This window comes from Daphnia pulicaria, unplaced genomic scaffold (assembly GCF_021234035.1).
Source record: "Daphnia pulicaria isolate SC F1-1A unplaced genomic scaffold, SC_F0-13Bv2 h1tg000194l, whole genome shotgun sequence".
NCBI lineage: Eukaryota > Metazoa > Arthropoda > Branchiopoda > Diplostraca > Daphniidae > Daphnia > Daphnia pulicaria.
The window spans coordinates 12501-20942 of NW_025804876.1; the positions used below are offsets into that span (position 1 = coordinate 12501).

Sequence of the window (8442 nt, forward strand, 5' to 3'; positions counted from 1 at the left end):
GAAAATGAAAATTGAAAAAATTTTCTAAGTCCGAAAAATTGAAAAATTTTTCTAAGTCCCGACGATGGATAGTGAAGCTATAGGCGGCACTGGGACGAGCAAAGACGGCTGAAAAAGAGAGAAAGAGCGAAAGAAAAAAAGTTGGAAAAAATTTCTAAGTCCTAAAATTTCCAAGACCGGTTTTTGGTGGAGACCGGTCGGCAGTTGAGCGGGCGGCCCGGCCTGAGCTCAGGTGAATGTCCGGCAAAATTTCGGAAATCAACTTTTTCGTACAGTTACTGCCCGGAACATCCACTACTTTCCTATATAGGGAAGAGGTTGTCGAAAATGAAAATTGAAAAAATTTTCTAAGTCCGAAAAATTGAAAAATTTTTCTAAGTCCCGACGATGGATAGTGAAGCTATAGGCGGCACTGGGACGAGCAAAGACGGCTGAAAAAGAGAGAAAGAGCGAAAGAAAAAAAGTTGGAAAAAATTTCTAAGTCCTAAAATTTCCAAGACCGGTTTTTGGTGGTGACCGGTCGGCGGGTGTGATGGTAAGCCCCGCCTGAGCTCTGGTGAAAGCCCGGCAAAATTTCGGAAATCAACTTTTTCGTACAGTTACTGCCCGGAACATCCACTACTTTCCTATATAGGGAAGAGGTTGTCGAGAAAGAAAAAGTTGAAAAATTTTCTAAGTCCTAAAATTTCCAAGACCGGTTTTTGGTGGTGACCGGGCGGCAGTTGAGCGGGCGGCCCGGCCTGAGCTCAGGTGAATGTCCGGCAAAAATTCGGAAATCGACTTTTTCGTACAGTTACTGCCCGGAACATCCACTACTTTCCTATATAGGGAAGAGGTTGTCGAAAAAAAGAAAGTTGAAAAATTTTCTAAGTCCGAAAAATTGAAAAATTTTTCTAAGTCCCGACGACGTGGTAGTGACGTGGTTGGCGGGACTTGGACGTATAAAGGCCGATGAAAAAAAATGGAAATGGAAATGAAAATTTCTCGATTTCCGACGACGGTGTTTGGCAACGACTCTCTCGCCCGGCCACTGGTCGGCGCGAGAGAGGAGTGAGCGAGACCCGTCGATTCGAAAAGAGAAGCCGTCACACCGTCGAGGCGTGGCGGCTCTCAAGTGGGTTGGTCGGGCGTGTCGTGATGACTCGCGACCGTAAAAAATTCCCACTCAAATTCTCCCATTTCCGACGACGGTGTTTGGCAACGACTCTCTCGCCCGGCCTCTGGTCGGCGCGAGAGAGGAGTGAGCGAGACCCGTCGATTCGAAAAAAAGCCGTCACACCGTCGAGGCGTGGCGGCTCTCAAATGGGTTGGTCGGGCGTGTCGTGATGACTTGCGACCGTAAAAAATTCCCACTCGTCGAAAATTTTCTAAGTCCCAACTTTGAAAACGACGGTTCCTGAAAGTCGGCTGGCGGTTGGATGGGGCAATGTCCCCGTCCAATCGCTAAAAATGAGCCGGAAAACGGAGACATTATGCGGCGGAACATTAGTGGTTTTCCTTAGTATAGAAGAGGTCTCGATTCCTAAACTCGGAAAAATTTTCAGAGTCCCAAAAATTTTCGAAGTGTCGAATAGTTTGGTTTCTCGAATTGAAAATTTTTTTCAAATTTGCGACATTACGACAAGCAGCGATTGTAAAGCCCGGTCCAAATTTTTCAAACGAGTCTTACTTCTTGTTAGTCCGCCTGGCCGATACCAAAGAATGGCCGACCGTCGACTATCGGGCGAATAGACGGGTGAAAGAAATAAAGTCGAAGCCGGTGGTTGGATAGATATCGAAGGGAAGGCGAAAGAGGCGAAAAGGAAAGCGCGAAATTTCTTTAGTAGCTTCGACGCAAAAACTTTGGTATCGACGGGGAGCTTTGGGAAATGAAACGAAGACGCAGAATGGGAAGTTGTCCGGTTCGGCGTTAGTTGTAGTTTCATTTCCACCGTAGCTGAGCTCCTTTCCGCCCGCCACTTCACATGATTTTAGTTTCGATTCCGTTCGATCGCGCTTGCACTGTCTTTGTTTTTTTTTCACTGCTTGGATCGCGGCTTTGCTCTAACCAGTTTAGCCCCATGCGATCAAAAAGTCTTAAAAAAAAAAACCGTTGAACGGAGACGAACTCGATGAGCTGTCGGTGTGTGAAATATCATTCCTTCGGTAAAACCGTTTTCGAAATTTCCGATGGTCGGTATATGTAAAAATATATCCGAACCGCGATGTGGACGGGAATTCAAACGCCCGCTTCACCGATTGGTGCGACAGCTGAGAAGCTCGTCACTCGATCCAACGACTCTTGGTCGAAAAGTTCAGAAGAGGTGCGCGCGTCAAACATTTTTTTGGTTTCGGACGTTTCGTTTCTTCGGCACGTGTGGTTTGTCTGTGGCCGTCTGTGAGAGAAATCGGACGCTTGTTCTTTGTTATTTTACCGTAACAAGACAAGACGGGAAAGATTCTTTCTTCCAAACTTACGGCATCATAACCATCAGCGTTTACCGTCAGCGACGATACGGAAGAGAAAAGAAAATGGTGCGCGTCTTTTCACTTTTTGACACCGTATCAAAAAAAATTACCGTTCAGGCGGAAATGTGTGTGTGTGTGTGTGAGCCGAGAGATAAAAAATAAAAAAGCCACCAAACAGAACGCTTTCAAATTATTTCGTGCGGCGTGCGCATATTTCACATTTTGCCGTTTGACGGAAGCTCGTTGTGTGGAACACAGAAGTGGAGATGGACGGAGTTGAAGGGGGGCGAAGACGGCCCGGTCGGACAAAGTCAAGAGATTGAAATATACGAGAGAATTGGGTGGAAGTGATGGCAAATCTATAAAATTCAAAAATCGGATGAGATGCGAGGACCGCAAAATGTGGCGTCGACTCTGACTCTCTTTTACTACGAACTTCCCTTCGACGGAAGATATCGAGAGCTGAGCTGAGCGCCCGCTGAGTATGGCCGGCGTAATTACAAACGAGTTACGGTTGGAGCTATATCGATTGTACGTATCCCGAACGTTCATCGAACAAGCCAGATCAACTCGGCGCCCGGTAAGATGTACGCTCAGTTATGGCCATGACACACGAAGGGAGAATTCAAACGGCTGTGAGTGTACGGCCCGCCCGGAGTTGTGTGTAGGCAGTGACCTCTCAAGAAAAAACGTAAAAAAATTTTTTTTGACAGTCACCGGTCTGCGACAAGTAATCAGTACGAAACTTGGGTGCAATGCAAAAAACATTTTGAGAATCCTTGCTTGACAACAACGAATCTAACACGATAAAAAAACGATCCCCATCGGTGTACCGCTTGCTTTTCTCGCGCTTCGGCGCAGAATCGCTTATTCAGCTGCCCTTGGAATATGTTCGTTTCGTGCATACTTGATCTCGGTCATTCTTCGGTGAACTCTTAAAGAATTGCGCACTTTTATAGGGGTAGTCTGGTTGCTTGTCTCGACTTGAAATGATTTGTTTTTTTCCGCCCATGACTTTCTATACGATGCCTCTATGCTGGCCTCTGACCGCGGTTGTTCCGAGTTTTCTCTTTCTCTTCGAAAGTCTTTGCGGAAAATTCTGCCTCGTGTGACCGTTGAGCGGTGAGGTGTGTGTGTGTGTGTGTGTCGTGCGGGGTGATGCGAGAGTGTGCCTCGGCGGTGGAAAAATAAAAATAAAACTCTGAGCCCACAAAAATTTAAAAGATGTATGCTTGTCAGCTTAGTAAAGCAGGCTTGACTTATGAGCATACAGCACGCCACATATGACCGTCGAAAACCGTAATACGGGAAAAAAAGTTGATGAATATATCAAGACCGGTCGAATGAATCCGATTCACTTTGGGCTCATAGACCGTTGAATGGTCTTTGACTTTGGAAATTGAAATGAAAAAAATCCAACAAACGGATCGGATCGGTGTTTCTCTTCACTGGGACTCGCTGTGACACGCCAGGCGTTGCGATCAAAAATTTTAGTTTCCGAAGAAAAAGAAAAAAAACGAAAAACGTGTTGATTTGGTGTGTGTTTGGTGATGCGTGGGCGAAATAAAAACCCGCAACTCGCCGGATGCATATCAAACAAACATACACGAAATACCTGGTTGATCCTGCCAGTAGCATATGCTTGTCTCAAAGATTAAGCCATGCATGTCTAAGTACAAGCCGCTAGACGGCGAAACCGCGAATGGCTCAATAAATCAGTTATGGTTCCTTAGATCCACTCCATCCTACTTGGATAACTGTGGTAATTCTAGAGCTAATACATGCACTCGAGCCTCGACTGCGGGCTTTCGGGCTCGCAGAAGAGGTGCTTTTATTAGATCAAAACCAGTCGGGGCCGGGCTTTCGGGCTCGCGCACCGTACCAATTTTGGTGACTCTGGATAACTTCACGCCGATCGCACGGCCTTCGCGCCGGCGACGTATCTTTCAAATGTCTGCCTTATCAACTGTCGATGGTAGGTTACGCGCCTACCATGGTTGCAACGGGTAACGGGGAATCGGGGTTCGATTCCGGAGAGGGAGCCTGAGAAACGGCTACCACATCCAAGGAAGGCAGCAGGCGCGCAAATTACCCACTCCCGGCACGGGGAGGTAGTGACGAAAAATAACGATACGGGACTCTTCCGAGGCCCCGTGATTGGAATGAGTACACTTTAAATCCTTTAACGAGGAACCATTGGAGGGCAAGTCTGGTGCCAGCAGCCGCGGTAACTCCAGCTCCAATAGCGTATATTAAAGTTGTTGCGGTTAAAAAGCTCGTAGTCGGATGTCTGTCTTCGGCCGGGCGGCGCCGCTCTGAATCAAGGGTGTTGCGTTTCACGCTCTGGGAGCCCGGGTGTCAAAGCCCGACTCTCTTCACGGTCGGACAACATCGCCGGAGTGGTGGTCGGTGCGTCGTTGTTGTATCTGCGGCCAGAGTTGGAAAGTTCTTTCGGGTTCTTTTTTAAATTTTGGTCGTAGTTGACTCGATTCGCTCCACCCAGTCAATCGTTCGGGGTGCCCTTCACCGGGTGTCTCGGGCGGCCGGCAACGTTTACTTTGAACAAATTAGAGTGCTCAAAGCAGGTGTATCCCAACGCCTGAATATCGCAGCATGGAATGATGGAATAGGACCTCGGTCCGATTTTGCTGGTCTTTTACTTTTGGACCCGAGGTAATGGTCAATAGAGACGGACGGGGGCATTCGTACTGCGGCGACAGAGGTGAAATTCTTGGACCGCCGCAAGACGAACAACAGCGAAGGCATTTGCCAAGAATGTTTTCCTTGATCAAGAACGAAAGTTAGAGGTTCGAAGGCGATCAGATACCGCCCTAGTTCTAACCATAAACGATGCCAACCAGCAATCCGTCGGAGTTACTCCAATGACTCGACGGGCAGCTTCCGGGAAACCAAAGTCTTTGGGTTCCGGGGGAAGTATGGTTGCAAAGCTGAAACTTAAAGGAATTGACGGAAGGGCACCACCAGGAGTGGAGCCTGCGGCTTAATTTGACTCAACACGGGAAACCTCACCAGGCCCGGACACTGGAAGGATTGACAGATTGAGAGCTCTTTCTTGATTCGGTGGGTGGTGGTGCATGGCCGTTCTTAGTTGGTGGAGCGATTTGTCTGGTTAATTCCGATAACGAACGAGACTCTAGCCTGCTAAATAGGTGACGGGTTTTATCAATTGAAACCGAAGGGAGTACGGAGGCGTCGGGATCAGGTGGCGGCGATTCGGGTCTCGGTGGGACTGGTTCCTTTAGTGAGGCAATCTCTCGGCTTGGTTTCGTTGTGCTTTGTTCGTCGGGTGTACGGCCTTCACGGGTTGGTTGCCTGGCGGATGAGGTATGGCGGGGCTTTGTCGGGAATGTCTCGCGGGGGCTGGCTCTATTGTTATTCGGTCGTCGTCATCCCCGGCGATACCTTCTGCTCTCGCGTCCGTCACGCAGTCTTCTTAGAGGGACAAGCGGCGTCCAGCCGCGTGACAGTGAGCAATAACAGGTCTGTGATGCCCTTAGATGTCCTGGGCCGCACGCGCGCTACACTGAAGGAATCAGCGTGTTTCACTCTCCCTGTCCGAAAGGACCGGGTAACCGCTGAACCTCCTTCGTGGTTGGGATTGGGGACTGCAATGATCCCCATGAACCAGGAATCCCTAGTAGGCGCGGGTCACTAGCCCGCGTCGATTACGTCCCTGCCCTTTGTACACACCGCCCGTCGCTACTACCGATTGAATGATTTAGTGAGGCCTTCGGACGGGCTTGTCGGGGTGCCGTCGAGTGGGGAGCAATCTCTGCCCGTGCGGTGCCTACCAACGGCGAGACTGAAAGATGGTCGAACTTGATCCTTTAGAGGAAGTAAAAGTCGTAACAAGGTTTCCGTAGGTGAACCTGCGGAAGGATCATAAACGAACAAGACAAATGTTTTGCGCATATGGCTTTGGTTGAGCACGAAACAACTAAAAGTTGCAAAACAAAAAAAACCCCATCAAAAGTCTTTCGGCGTAAGACATCGTATGAACTATGTGTGGGTTGACGGAAGAAAATCATTTATTTTGAACGGGTATCAGGCGCTCTGATGCGCGGTGGTTTAAAGCGGATTCGCCTTTTCAAATTGATTTTTCTTTCCTCTCGGCTCAAAAAAAAACACAAAGTCTTTCGATTTGGTCTATGGCCGTGAGCAAATTCTTCCTGCTTCGATGGTGAATGTCTCTATAGATTCATTCGACCTTTAGCGGCGCTCACAGTGTTGACGTTAGTAGAGTGAAGAATACGATAGCCCGCCTGGGCCGCGAGTACCGAAGGAACAATAAAGGAGATTTTATAAAGTCTTAGTCCCTAAATCAAACACTTTGAAAAATAAAAACTCGGTGGATGGAGAGTCGGAAAAAAAAAAAAAAACATCAAGATTTTGAACGGGTATCAGGCGCTCTGATGCGCGGTGGTTTAAAGCGGATACGCCCAATCGAAATTGTTTTTTTTTTGTTTCTCTCTTCGTCTTCGGGATTTTTTGATTCTCGGTGGGGGACGAAAGTGTGAGACTTTACTCTGGACGTTCTTTTCGGGCGTAGATACTCGTGGTTGCGTGCGTGTGCGTCGTATAGACTAACACTCCAAAGCCCGACACTATGCCGTTGAAAACCGAATGTTTTTTAAGCTTGCCCTTCGCCCTCTCGATGAAGTAGGAAGAATTCAAAATCACAATAACACACTAAACCCAAATTCTAGTACGAGTGTTTATCGGAACATTTTCTTTCTGGCTTTCTTTCTCCGCCCTCGCATTCATTTGCTTGGGCGGGTTGGAGAAAAAGAGAGAAGAAAACGAATATGTCGTTTTATATACGACCCTGAACGGTGGATCACTAGGCTCGTGGATCGATGAAGAGCGCAGCAAAGTGCGCTAATCCATGCGAACTGCAGAACACATGGAGCATCGAAATCTTGAACGTAAATGGCGGCCCAGCTTCTCGCTCGGGCCACATCTGACTGAGGGTCGGTCGAATGATGAACGAACAGAGATTTTTTCAGTCTTGGTTTTGCATGTTGGGTCGCGGCGAGATTTATTTTTCACCCGGCCTGACCGCATAAAAGCTCCCGAATCTCTAACGTCTGGGTGCCGCGCGACTTAAGTGTCCGCGATGCCTCAAATACAAAAAAGGGGGAAAAATAAAAGAAGGTTCGCCCTGTTTTGTTTTTTTCCTCTCTATTCAAAAGAAACCTTTTTCGATGGCAAAACAGATGGGAAATTTTTGAGCCAACTCAAAAAAAAATTTTAGAAATAAACACATCTTCTCGAACAAGGTGTCGGCTGCGTGTGCGCGATATACCGCTTCAACGCGAGTTTAGTTGTGTGTGTGCGCCGGGCGTGTCGAAGTGTCGACCACCGCGAATTATCACTCACTCTAACCGCTCGTTATGCAAGCTTGGTTCGCGCACGACGCGTTGTTTCAATACAAAAAGCCGCAGGACGCCCTGTCACTTTTCGTAAATTAATTTTTGCGAATAACGAGAGACTCGCTTTATTTCGAAAAAAAAAAATTTGAACCGGCAATTATTCAATCTTTCCCGGCTTTAAAACGCCAAAGTCTGCCGAGCTAGATAAAGTGTTGTCTCCTTTTGAAAACAAACAATTCATTCTGACCTCAGTTTAGATGAGACTACCCGCTGAACTTAAGCATATCAGTAAGCGGAGGAAAAGAAACTAACAAGGATTCCCTTAGTAGCGGCGAGCGAACAGGGATGAGCCCAGCACCGAACCTCGCGCCCGGTTGAGCGGGTGCCGAGGAATGTGGTGTTCGGGAGGATCGTGCGCGTCTGTCCGGTATCTATCGTCCAAGTCTCCATGAACGGGGCGAGCAACCCACAGAGGGTGTCAGGCCCGTAGATAAGACGAGCCGAGACCGTGCATCGGATCCCTTCCCAAGAGTCGGGTTGCTTGAGCGTGCAGCCCTAAGCGGGAGGTAAACTCCTTCTAAGGCTAAATATCGCCACGAGA

General features: G+C 48.1%; 2 non-coding genes across 2 annotated transcripts; both read left to right on the plus strand.

The window, feature by feature from the left end:
* The first annotated feature begins 4060 nt into the window (after window positions 1-4060).
* LOC124319765 lies at window positions 4061-6355 on the plus strand. The gene has a single exon (XR_006913456.1). It is a non-coding gene; the product is annotated as a small subunit ribosomal RNA (ribosomal RNA).
* Window positions 6356-7290: 935 nt separating this feature from the next.
* LOC124319763 lies at window positions 7291-7443 on the plus strand. The gene has a single exon (XR_006913454.1). It is a non-coding gene; the product is annotated as a 5.8S ribosomal RNA (ribosomal RNA).
* Window positions 7444-8442: the final 999 nt, after the last annotated feature.